This window comes from Vicugna pacos, chromosome 1, assembly GCF_048564905.1.
Source record: "Vicugna pacos chromosome 1, VicPac4, whole genome shotgun sequence".
NCBI lineage: Eukaryota > Metazoa > Chordata > Mammalia > Artiodactyla > Camelidae > Vicugna > Vicugna pacos.
Window position 1 is genome coordinate 73041225 of NC_132987.1, and position 13852 is coordinate 73055076.

At 33.4% G+C, this 13852-nt stretch overlaps 1 protein-coding gene across 2 annotated transcripts in view; it reads right to left on the reverse strand.

The window, feature by feature from the left end:
* The window catches only part of ATP6V1A (ATPase H+ transporting V1 subunit A), a 52763-nt gene extending 39022 nt beyond the window's left edge, over positions 1–13741 (reverse strand). Inside the window, exon 1 of one of the 2 annotated variants that reach the window (XM_006211341.4) lies at positions 13607–13741. The gene's annotated coding sequence lies outside the window, so the exon portion shown is untranslated. Of the gene's footprint in view, positions 1–13385; positions 13546–13606 lie in introns of those variants that run through there. The other variant, XM_072965031.1, reaches the window with a different exon arrangement.
* Positions 13742–13852: the final 111 nt, after the last annotated feature.

Here is a 13852-nt window from a genome sequence, read left to right on the forward strand (position 1 = left end):
TGGATGCTCCTAGAGAATGTCATTCTAAGTGAAGTAAGCCAGAAAGAGAAAGAAAAATACCATATGAGATCGCTCATATGTGGAATCTAAAAAGAAACAAACAAAGCATAAATACAAAACAGAAATAGACTCAGAGACATAGAATACAAACTTGTGGTTGCCAAGGGGGCAGGGGGTGGGAAGGTATAGACTGGGATTTCAAAATTGTAGAATAGATAAACAAGATTATACTGTATAGCACAGGGAAATATATACAAGATCTTATGGTAGCTCACAGAGAAAAAAAATGTGACAATGAATATATATATGTTCATGTACAACTGAAAAATTGTGCTCTACACTGGAATTTGACACAACATTGTAAAATGATTATAAATCAATAAAGAAATGTTAAAAAAAACTTTCTTGTGACCTTGGATTAAGTAGATTTATTGGATACAACACTAGAAAGCACAATCCATAAGAGAACAAATTGGAAAATTATACTTCATAAAAATTACTTCTGCTCTTTAAAATAGAACAGAAAGACAAGTAACAGACTGGGAGAAAATATTTGCAAAGCACACATCTGATAAATGACTTAGATCTAGAATATAAAAAGAACTCCCAAAACTCAATAAGAAAACAACATAATTAAAATGATGGGTGGGCAGGTGGCATAGCTCAGTGGTAGAACACGTGCTTATTTAGCATTCATGAGATCCTGGGTTCAAACTTTAGTACCTCCATCAAAAGAAATCAAAATCAAAACAAACAAACAAATAAGAAAAAAATAAAGATAAAATGATGGGCAAAAGATCTGAACATATACTTCACCAAAGAAGATATATTATGGATGGCAAAAAAATACATGAAAAATAAATAAGTGCATGCTTAACACCATTAGGAAAACGCAAATGAAAACCACAATTAAATGCCATTCCACACCTAGTAGAATGGCTAAAATTTTAAAATACTGACCATAGGAAGTGTTGGTAAGGATGCAGAACTAGAACTCTCACATACTGCTGCTAGGAATGTAAAATACACAACCACTGTGGAAAACAATGTGGCAGTTTCTTACAAAGTTAAACATACACCTACCATACGATCCAGTCATTCTACTCCTCAGTGTTTACCCACGAGAAATGAAAGCTTATATCCCAAGACTTTTAAGACTGTTCAGAGCAGTTTTATTAATAATAGCCAAAAAGTAGAAACACAATGCAAATATCCATCAATAAGTGAAGGGATAAACAAATTGTGGTATTTTTGGTTTACAGTGAATACACATTGCTGAATGCAGAAATTAAAAAGAAATGCATCACTGAAACATGTAAAAAGCAGACCACTCCAAAAAAGAGTTCCATTTATACAAAATTCTAAAAAATGCAAACTAACCTATAGTGATAGAAAACAAATCAGTGGTTCCTTGGGGACGGGTGGTGGGGCGGTATAGAAGGTAGGGATGAGGCATGAGGAAACTTCTTTTGGGGGTGGATGGATACGTTCACTATACTGACGGCTTCACAAGTATCTACACATACATCAAAACATCAAACAGCACACCTGAAATATATGTGATTACGTCAATTATGCCTCCATAAAACTTCTTTTAAAAAAGCACAAAGTATTGACAATATGAATCCTATAAAGGCATAATGCTTACACAGAACACATCGCATTTTCTTTTTACTTTTCAACTAATAGTTATAAAAGATTATATGGCTTATGAAACTAACGGAGAATCTTAACCCTAGTAGTACTGTAAGGGGAACCACTGAAAACAACCAAACCGGTTTTTGTCTGTTTGTTTAGAATGAACTTATGCGGCTCCTGACAAGGCTGTGTGGGCACCTTCTTGTCCGGTCAAGTTCAGCAAATCCTGGGAATTTCCACAGTCCCTTATTAGTTCAGGAGTATACTAGTCAGATATGCCTCTAAAGTACTTACTCATCTATGTTTCAGAACAGGGCTTAATGGCAGTATCTTGGGTGAGGATTTAGGAAAATCTTAACCCTATCTTGAGTGAACTTTTGAGCCATGAGGCAAAGAAGGGTCTGTCGCCCAAGACTCAAGCTAAGCTGTAATATTTTGGATATCAAAGTTGCTATGATTCAGTGATTCATTTGGAAGGTGAAGGTAGAGAAATAGTTATTGTCTGTTGTTTCATACCACTCTTATCTGAGGTAGAAATAACTCATGATAAAGAATTAACAGTCCGTTTGTCTTTGCCTATTCATAGGGACCTCCCCACTCTCCTTATCCAACAGCATCTTTGCATGAGGATGAGATCATATTTAAAATACACACATACACACCACTGAACAATAGCAGGTACTATAAATCTACATTCAAGCACTGTAGGTGTACCAAGTTGGGACTTGAGCATTCTGCATTTTAAGTGTTTGCTTTGGATCACATTGAAGACTTTGGTATCAATTAGTCTCTTCTTTGGATTAATAAGAGATATTTTTCCCTTTCTTGAAACAGTGAAAAAATAGAGAAAACTGAACAGAAGTATGTTATATTCAAAATAATTTGTGCATGTTGTAGCTCTAGTAAAGCCCCTCACTGCCTAATTCTGCATTACCTAAGACTAGGACTTATAGAGTGACAACCCATTTTTCACATGAAAAGATAGTTATTCCTACATTTGACTAGCTATCAAATTCTCAATGTTCATATTAGTTGGCAATCTGATTTCCTATTTACTATTTGAAAGCTCTAACATAATTGTTTTGGTACATTAAAATCAGCGATTTCCACAATTATTAACAATTGTAGCATTTCACTCTTCTAATAATTTACATTCAAACTTCAATTGATAAGAATTTCAATGCATGAATCACATAAAGAGCACTTCGAGTTATATCTAGACTGCTTACCATTATTTGAAAGTAACAAAACGTCATGACATTTGTCAAACTTATTCTTATACTGACCTGTTTCAATGATTAGATATGATGGTAAACTATGCTATTACATGATAGCAGATAACACATAATCTAGGGATGAAAGAAATGTTATAGGCATTCAGCTATTCAGCTTACCAAAGACTTAAGATAAATGGCAGATTTTTGCTAAATACTGAGGACAAATCTGACCTTCAGGGTATCACTAAATTGGAGAATAATTTGGCACCAAAATTGAAAATGTCCAAAATCCTTTGGATTCAGCTGTTTCATTTCTAGAAATTTACTTTATGTATACAACATGTCCTATTAACAAAATATCTATTACAGCACTGTTTCTTATAGTAAAAGATTGGAATGTCCATTAACTTACATACTTCACAGTTTAATGGAGACTACATAGTTAAATAACTCGTGGCAGTATGAAAGAATATATGTGTATATACACACACACATTCAGAGGTATTAAGATAGTAATCTGTGGAAAGAGACTCTGTGGGTTCAAATCCAAAGTCCTGTTACTCATGAACTGTGTGTAACTGTTGGGCATTTAACCACGCCATGCCTAAATTGTCTCATTTGTTAAATAAGGATAAAAAATACCTATCTCATAAAGTTATTGTAATCCTTCTATGAATTAATTTAAATAAAGTATTAAGAAAAGTGTCTGAAACAGTAGTAAACTCTCAATAAATGTTACATATGATGATGGTATATTAGTACTATTGAACATTAGACTATTACTAAAAAAGAATAAGGTATCTTTAACCATATCAATGTGGAAAAATCTCCAAGGCAACACTGTTAAGTGAAAAATGTAAGGTCTAGAATGACATGAAGAAATGCTACTTTTGTGAACAAATATATGGGGAAAAAAGAGTAAGGATGGAGAGGGAAAAAACATACACATGAATGAATACATAATTTTTACTATGTTTGTACAGGTATTATCCATTCAACTTAATTAGAAATTAGAAAAAAAAACCAGTTAAAAAAATGGGCAGAAGTGAATCTTTCCAAAGAGAAAATGCAGATGGCCAATAGGCACATGAAAAGATGCTCATCGTCACTAATCATCAGGAAAATACAAATCAAAACCACAGTTGGGGGGAAAGGTATAGCTCAGTGGTAGAATGCATACTTAGCAAGCTGGAGGTCCTGGGTTCAATTTCAAGTACCTCCATTAGATAAATATACAAACAAACCTAATTAGCTCCCACCCCACCCCACCAAAAAAAAACCACAGTGATATGTCACCTCACACCTGTCAGAAAGGCTATCAGTAAAAAGTCTGTAAGTAATAAATGCTGGAGAGGATGTGGAGAAAAGGGTACCTTGTACAGTTAGTGGGAATGTAAACTGGTACAGCCAGTGTGGAAAACAGTATGGAGGTTTCTCAAAAAAAAAAAAAAAAAGAACTACTATATACTCAGCAATTCCACTCCTGGGTATATAGCTGGAAAAAAAACCCCCACTAATTTGAAAGATACATGCACCCCAAAGTTCATAGCAGCATTATTTACAATGGCCAAGGTATGGAAGCAATCTAAGTGTCCATCAACAGATGAATGGATAAAGAAGATGTGATACACACACACACACACACACACACACACACACACACACACAAAATGGAATACTACAAAGCCATAAAAGGAATGAAATTTTGCCATATGCAGCAATATGGATGGACTTGGAGGGCATTAAGCTAAGTGACATAAGTCTGACAGAGAAAGACAAATACTATAATAAATCACTTAAATGCAGAATCTAAAAAAAACAAACTAGTGAATAAAACAAAACAGACGCAGACTCACAGATATAGAGAATAAACTATAGGTTATCAGTGGAGAAGAGAAAAGGGGGAGGGGCAACATAGGGGTAGGAGAAAAACAAAGGTTATTATAGGATTATATGAAATCATGTGTGTGAAGCTTGAAAATTGTAAAGCAAAAAAAAAAAAAATACTGAGTGATTCAATGAGTGCTAAAACAATTAAGCCAAGTGAAAAATTATATAATTAACTGAGCAAAGAACATAGTAACTAAATATTTATATAGTTTTTATTATGTACCAGTTACTCCTCTAATCACTTATTCATTTAATACTGACAACACTTAATGAAATAAATATACTCTTAATATCCTTATTTTAAAGGTGAGAAAAATGTAATACAGAAAGATAAAAGGAACTTCCCCGAAGTCACACTGCTAGGAAGTAGCAGAGCCAGGATTTGAGCCAGACAGTCTGACTCCAGTACCTACACCCCTAACCTCTGTGCTTGCTATGTTGCTTCTCTAAAATTAGTTTTTATTTACATATACTCCAACTTTTTTCAAAAAGAATTTGTACATTTCTCAAAAAATTAAAAATAGAACTACCATATGATCCAGTAATTCCACTCTTGTGTATTTATTTGAAGAAACTAAAATCACTAATTAGAAAAGATACATGCACCCCACTGTGTTTACTGCAGTATTATTTACAATTGTTAAGATAAGGAAGCACCCTAAGTGCCTATCAGTAGATGAATGAATAAAGATAATGTGGTGTAGGCATAAAATGGAGTATTACTCAAGACATAAAAAAGAATGAAATCTTGCCATTTGCAACAACGTGGATTACCCAGGGGGTATTAGTGAAATAAGTTAGACAGAGAAAGACAAACACTATATGATTTCACATATAGGTAGAATCTAAAAAACAAAACAAATGATCAAACATCACCAAACAGAAACAGAGTCATAAATAGAGAGGACAAACAGGTGGTTGCCAGAGTGAAGGGGACTGGGGGAGGAAAGAAATAGGTGGGAGAGATTAAGAGGTACAAACTACTAGTTGCAGAATAAATCAGTCATAGGTATAAAATGTACAGTGTGGGGAATATAGTCAATAAGTATGTAGTATCTTTGCAGGGTGACATAACTAGACTTGTGATTATTTTGAAATGTACAGAAATATTGAATCAGTATGTTGTGTAGCAGGAACTAAATTAGTATTTGTTGTAGGTCAATTATACTTCAAAAACAAATAAATTCATATAAAAAGAGATTAGATTTGTGCTTACCAGAGGTAGGAGAGCAGGGAGAGGGGTAACTGGATGAAGGTGGTCAAAACATAGAAACTTCCAGTTACAATATAAATAAGTACTAGGGATGTAATGTATAACATGATAAATATAATTAACACTGCTGAATATTATACATGCTTGTTGTTAAGAGAGTAAATCCTAAGAGTTCTCATCACAATGAAAAAAACATTTCTTTAAAATTTTGTTAATTTGTACCAAATGAGACAATGGATGTCGCTAAATTTATTGTGGTACTCATTCTATAATGTATGTATGTCAAATCATTATGCCTTACACCTTAAACTTATACAATGCTGTATGTCAATTATATCTCAAAAAAACTGGAAGAAAAAAATTTGTACAGTTTATAATAAAGAACATATTCATATAATTAAGTTAATAAAATCGGTAAGGAAAAGGGGAAAACAAAAAAATCAACATAAGAAAACAAATACAGATGCTTTAAACATCCAACAAATCTCACTCTACAGCACCTGCCATTTTCTATTTTGGCTTTGACTGATAAATTAACTTCAGATTCTTAAAAGGACTGAAATCAAGTATTAAATAACTACAAATACTTTTAACTTTGCTTCTTCAAAGGCATTCTTATTTGACGCTTTCTTAAGGAGAGTTACTCTTGTATCTGATTTTTTTATTAACCAAACTCAAATGTGAGCTTTTCCTTGTACTGACTATCATATGAGAAGTCAGGTGACAGACTCCATACTTGCACAATATGCTCTATAACTCTCAGACAGAAAGCACTTCTGGAGGACTTAATACTCACACCAGAGATACAATTTGTAACCCTATCTGGTAATGCCTATCACTTTCCTGTACATTTTTAGTGATAATTTCTTATTGGGTTATCACATACACAAAAATAAGGGGAATTTACGGAATTATTGGGGTAATTTATACAGTTTCCCCTCAGATACCTAAGGAATCAAAACAAAAAAATTCCAGACAATTGCCATTTTTAGCCATTTCAAATGGAACTTTTCCTTATGTTAATTCCTTCTTTGACCTATCAGATCTTTTCTTTTTAAAAAGGTTGTTTTTTTCCTAATTAGAGAAACACTACTACATGTTCATTGTAAAAATAAAAACTCATAATATAAAAAAGGGTTAAGAAAATAAAAATTACCTGAAATGCCCATCTATGAACTGAGATAACCACTAAACATTTTGATGACTAGTCTTTGTCTTGTACAGATTGGCATAAACATGTAGTTTTACACGCACACATTACTGTGGACACCCCTGTCTTTTTTCTTTTTCTCTTTTGCTTATTTCCTCCTTCCAATGTTGACAATCATACAGGCATATACAAAACTCATGGTGTTTTTCAACTGTTTAACAAAAATGGGATCTCATTCTATACATTTCTGTAAACTCTGCCTTTCTCACTTAAGATAAGTGATGGAAATTCTTTTATTTGGAAATTGTTTTGATTCACTAGCATCGATTTAACTCCTACTTTTAACTGACTTCAAAAACATTCTATAATATGCCTATGCTATAAGTTACGTATCAATACCCCTATTGACAGGCATTCCTTTTGTTCCCAGGTTTTTGCTACTACAAACAATGCTGCAATCAACATTTATGTGAACACTTACTTACTAGTGTTTTTATTTCTAAGGAAAGAGTCCAACAGAGTGGGATTGCTGGATAGAATATGCTTTTTCAGTATTAACAGATATTGCCTGACTGTATACTAAAAAACTAACAATTTACATCTCCACTAGCTTAATTTTTGCTAATCAGAAAAGAATATTTCATTGTCAGTATATTGATTACTAGTGAAGTTATACATCTTTTCATAAGTTTGTGGAATGTTTGGATTTCTCTTCTTGAAGTTCTGGTCATGTTTTACCCATTTTTCTACTGTGTGCACTTTTCCTTAATATGTAATAGTTCTTACAAATGTTAACTCCATATCTGTTATACATATTTCAAATATTTTTTCATTCTGTTTTTTGTCCTTTATTTTTGCCATTGAAAAATTCTTCATTGCTATGTAGTTTCATATATCTAAGTTTACTTTTATGACTTTTAGATTTCCTATGTCAGCTTAAAAGGTCATTACTACGTCTAGAGGGTGTATGTAGAAAAATTTTAGGAGTTAATATTTTTATTGTTTAAAATATTTAGGCTTTTAATCCATCTGAAATTGGTTTCTGCATATGCTGCAAAGTACTGGCTCAATTTAATTTTCTTCTAGACAGACAAGTCGCGTCAGTTATATTTATTATACATGTGCCTTTTTTCCCATGGGATTAAAATATGTAGCACTTTACCATGTATTAAATTCCTTTATATGCTGGGATTTACCTCTGCTTTTTAAAATTCTGCTGCACTGACATAGGCCTAAAAATATATCTGCACTTATAAAATTAAATAACTTTTTCAATTATCTGGATAAGTCAAAATTTTTCACTTAATAAGTCAGAAACACAAATACCATATGATATCACTTATATATGGAATCTAAAATATGACACAAATGAGCTTATTTATGAAACATAAACAGATTCACAGACATAGAAAAACAATTTATGGTTACCAAAGGGGAAAGGGGTCAGGGGAGGAATAAATTAGGAGTTCGGGATTAGCAGATACAAACTACTATATATACAACAGATACACAAGGTCCTACTGTACAGCACAGTAAATTAAATTCAATATCCTGTTATAAACCATAATGGAAAAGAATATGAAAAACAATACGTATATATATGTATAACTGAATCACTTTACTATATACTAGACACTAACACAACATTGTAAATCCACTATACTTCAATTAAGACACACACAAAATTTTTCACTTAAGACATCCAAGTAATTAAGAAGAAATCATTATTTAAATGCCTTAATTCTCCACATCAAATAAAATTTTTGCTGCCCAAGCAACGACTAGTGATTGTAGGAACTCAATTGTAGGAACTCAAATATATAGAAAGTATAGTAATAAATTTTAAATCTTTCTTTAATTTCCTAATCTAGAGATAATTCCTTATTTTGAAGCATTTCTGTTCATCTTTTCAATACGCATATACAATTATTTCTACATATATAGTTTTTGTATCATTTGTATGCATTAACCATTTTATTTTCAATGAAGTGAGTTTAATTATTTTTCAGAAAATAAAACATAGCATATTGTTGATGTAACTTTTAAAAGGTTTATCAACAAAAGAACAATAGTTTCAACAGATAGCATGAAGATTCAAAACAGAAATTTTTATTGTAGTAGCTAGCCATAAGAGTGACACCAAAAAAACCGCAAGCAAAAAAACATAACTTAAATCTGAAAATATCTATGAAATATCATTAATTTTTAAAACCTAATTACAGTTGCGAAATTTATTAAACAGAGCTAACTATGAACAAATATAAAGAGGAGTTTCAAATAATCATTAAATAATTTTATTCACAGTAGTGACTAATTTTAAAGATGGCTTTAATAGTTTGAAGTAAAAACAAACATTTATTACTATGAAAATATATATTTATTTCAGCTGTCTTTACTACATATATATCATGTACTATATTTATATATACTATATATACATAAAAGAATACACTTATAAAAACCAGTCACTTTCAGTCCACAACAGGAAAAAAGAAAATAAACTTTTAAAGTCTCTAAGAAGGAAATTAAATGAAAAACATGGTTGCTGATCACAATTTATTTCATTACAATCAAAAACAACATTAAAGAGAATATTCAATAATCTCTTAATAAAATTTTTCCTTAGAACAAATGAGTAATCTTTTTTTTCAGGGTTAAGGTGAAAAATTAACTCATGATAGTTATACTTCAGTTACTGTTTAATTTACGGATATTTTCCAATACAAAACCACTAATCGTTGTGAATCATCAATCTAGGAAAGGAAAAATATTACTCTAGTTCACATCTCTGCTGTGTTCTCTATATTCCTACATCTCCAAATGAGGAAAAAATAAGATATAAAAATATTTAAAATAAAAGGCAGAAATTTTAAACATGAGCATAAACTCAAAAGTCCCTACTATACATTGTACCTACTCAGTACAATTTTAATATATTTTTATAGTCCACTGTAGGAATATTAATTAGAAATAGAATACCCCCTTAAATTGATTCCATATATTAATGATCATAAGATTTGGAAAATCTTTATATAGGAAATATTAAGTCATTGCAGTTACCAAGATAATAGGCTTTATGTTGGTACTCTAGGCACCTATTACTAAATCTGTTTTAGAATCTTTACTAGAAGGTATATTTTTCTTGCTGTTTTTTTTTTATAACAGCCTCATTTCAAATTCTACCCCATTCTCCATACACCAAACTTGTTGCTCAACTTTATAGGATTATTTAAAAGTCTCCTTTAGAAATTCAATATATAAAATCAAAGTAGATATCCAGTAAAGTTAATTTTTTACATGTACGTTGTATGTACTAGGCCCTCTGCATTCATAATCTAATTTAATAGTACCTATGGAATAGACTTAAATTTAAGGAAATATTTTAGATTAAGTAAATTGTCCAAGGTCACACAACTTAAATAAGTGGTAAAACCAGAACTTGAACCCAGGTTTACAGGATTATGAAATCTACTCTCTTAAAGTCTGCAATATGTTGCTTTACATTTAAATAACACTAAGTATTTAAAATACTTTCACAGGGATTATCTAGGGTTTATCTCACTTGCAATCACAATATCCTTGACAGGAAGGTTCCTCAGTATCAAATCCTAAACCGTCAACCCCAACTTTACTTAAAAGAGCAGGAAGTTAAAGTGGCATGCTAAATGATGGTCTTCTGACTTTTAGTCTAGTGCTATATCACGTGTAGCCTATTCAGAGCCACATTTTTCATTAAATACAACTCTTTTCTCTTTTCTTCCCTTCCATATCATCCAAACATGCTGCCAACATGTATGTGAACATACATGTTATGAAAATAAGTTGGTCAGTAGAATTTTTAAAAAGTAGTTTAATCTCCCTGTCCAATTGTCAAACATTCATTCAATAATTTATTGAGTGCCTACCAGGTACTTCAGAATTGTGGCGTTAAAGAAGTAACAGTAAAGACACTGTCCTTGAATTGCTAGGAGCTTTATAGTTTACTAAGGAACAGCCCAGCAAATAGTAATTAAATACAATCTGCCAGCAGTGAAAATAGAGAAACAGAAAATATTGTGTAATAGTCTATAGGACCGAGTAGCTAGTTCTGCGCACAGTGGAAGAAAGCATTCTTGGTGGTGGCCATAATCTATACAGGCAGTGACAGAGAAAAAAACCTAAGAATAAGCACATAAGAGGTGTCAGAGACCCTAACACAGAAACATTTGTGTGTCACTTAATGATGGAATACAGCACAATTCCCTAATGAATGTTAAGATTTCTACATGTAATACTCATAAACTGATAAAGCTAGCCTCAGAAATGGCTTCTGAGCTTCTAATCACTTGTTTTGTGTGTGCAAATTGTGTATAATGTGAAAGCTCTTTTTCAAATTCAACTTTAGTAGTAATTTAGTCATAAATTCCCACTGCCAATCTTCCAAATTCCATCAGTGGTTAAATTATTGCTTTTGTAAGTTCTCTAAAATAAGGGAAATTGTGAAGTAAAACTGCAAACTCATTCATCCTCTTTCATATTGATATTTTCCCCTCGAGTACTCCATCCTTTTTAGCTGGTTTTTCTCTATCCCATTTTAGTTTCACCCAGAAAGGACTGGTTTGGATTTCAAGGACACTTAAAGAATTCCTCTTATTGGTGGAATGTCACCTGAGCAATAAGGTAACACTGCTTATGTTCTTCTCTCCTCTAGAGATCAGGGAACCTCACACTGGAATAAATTAAGGGATAAAACTATATTTATATTGGTAGTAGGCATGAATACATAGATATATCAATAGATTAGTGCTATTGTCCAATATAAGTCATATGTATAAAATACTAAAATTATAAATTATAAATAGTAGTCTTCTCTATTAGGAAAGCAAGAAAGACCTCAAAGATTATATTTTCTAGTAAGGAGTATCCATAGACTAGTTTTTTCTATTTTGAACTTAATATAAAATATTTTGTTAAATTGTTCTTACTCTAGAATTTTAACTTCCCCTTAATAAGAACAGTCTATTGTAGAGAATTTGGAAGATACAGAACAACAAAAATCACACCCACCAAAGATAATGATTCCAATTTCCTCATTTTTCGGATGTCTTTTTAATGGATTCTTTCAATCACACTGGCTAGAAAACTACAAGGCTTATCTAAGAATACGATTTTTCAGACCAAGAAAAAGTATAACTTAAATTTTAAAAATAAAATCTGTAATTTCTGTAAGGACTTCCAATTTAAAAGAACCAAGGGACTTTCAGAGTTTGCAGTATAAATAAAAGAGTTTAACCTCAAACAGAAAAACACTCTTCCCTAAAGCACATTGTTTGGGGTCAATACACTGGTTACTATATTACCTATGAAATGGGAGCACACTGGATTGGGCAAAAACCTAAACAACAAACATAATTTCTGTGTTTTCACAAAATACTTTTCATCAAAATCTGAACAGGTCACCTGGAGGTTTACAAATGGGGAAAGCTAAGGAGGGATACAAATGCTACTTAATATAAATTTACCACTGGTCAAGGAATTGATTGAGAGTGTCAATTAAGTAGGATTTTAGGGAGAAACGGCAAAAGAGGATGTCAAAGGCCAAAAATATGAAGTCAACAATATCTCGACTTAACCTCCTTACCTTTAAGTTTATTGTCAAATACATTTGGTTTAACTATTTTTCCAGCCCAATTAATTTCTGAAGAATCACTTCCCTTTCAGGGAAGTCACTTTTCGTAAGGTAGCCTGGGTCTCCGGCAGATCGTGACATCGCAATACCATCTTTCAACGCCTCCCCATTCAAACGAGACTGTCGCATTACCAATATCGCCTATTTTGAACCTAGTGTATTTTTATTCTTTTAACTGTCCTCTCCCTTCCTGCACCATAAAATCAGACAAGAGAAAGGTAAAAGGCCCCCTTATATCCTTCCAGTTCCATCAAAAGCTTATGAACATCTATAAAACGCCTCTCGTAGGGATGTCAGATAAAAATTCAGAATTACTGAGAATGCACATTCGGAAGCAAGCTTTACAATGACTCCGCAGTGACGGCCACATCAGTGACATTCTCTCCCAAGCCTGTCTCACAGGAGACGCCTCTGCCTCCAGGGTTTTTCCTATCTCCCCACTCCCCAGCCCTAGGCTGAAGGTAAAGACCGTGCAAGGCCTTCATCAAAGAATGGGCTTTGGGTATTGAGACCAGGAGGCTACTGTAGACCACAAGGAATGCCTGAAACCAAGCCCACTATCCGAAGCCCCAAAGACTCCGAATAGGGAGCCATAATGGCCGCACTCACCCCCAACCCCAGAAAAGGTGCACATCTCAAATCCCTAGGTTGTAGGGGCGACCACAGTGGGGAGTAGGTCAAGAGAACTGAAGAAATGAGCTCCTCGCCAGTGCAGGATGACAGCGGGGAGGAAACCTCGGACAGCAGAGGCCAACGTTCACACTCTCCCTTCTCTTCCTCCTCCCACCTCTTCCAGCCCCACTAGCCGCCGGTTACCGGTCGCCGCTCACCTGCCGGGGCGCGAGGTGCAGAAACTGTACCGATCACAGACACAGAGGCTCTGTCACAGCGGGAGGGGAAGTCTTCAGCTGCAGAGGGGGGGCGGGCCTAGACAGTCACGTGACATCGAGCTCCGCCCTGTGCTCCCCAGCCTGGGTCGCTGTATTTTTGCGGATTGTTTGAACATTAACTTCCTTGCGATTAGATTTTAGGAAAAAACCAAATACGTTCACAAAGATTATGTTGTAAAGAGCAAC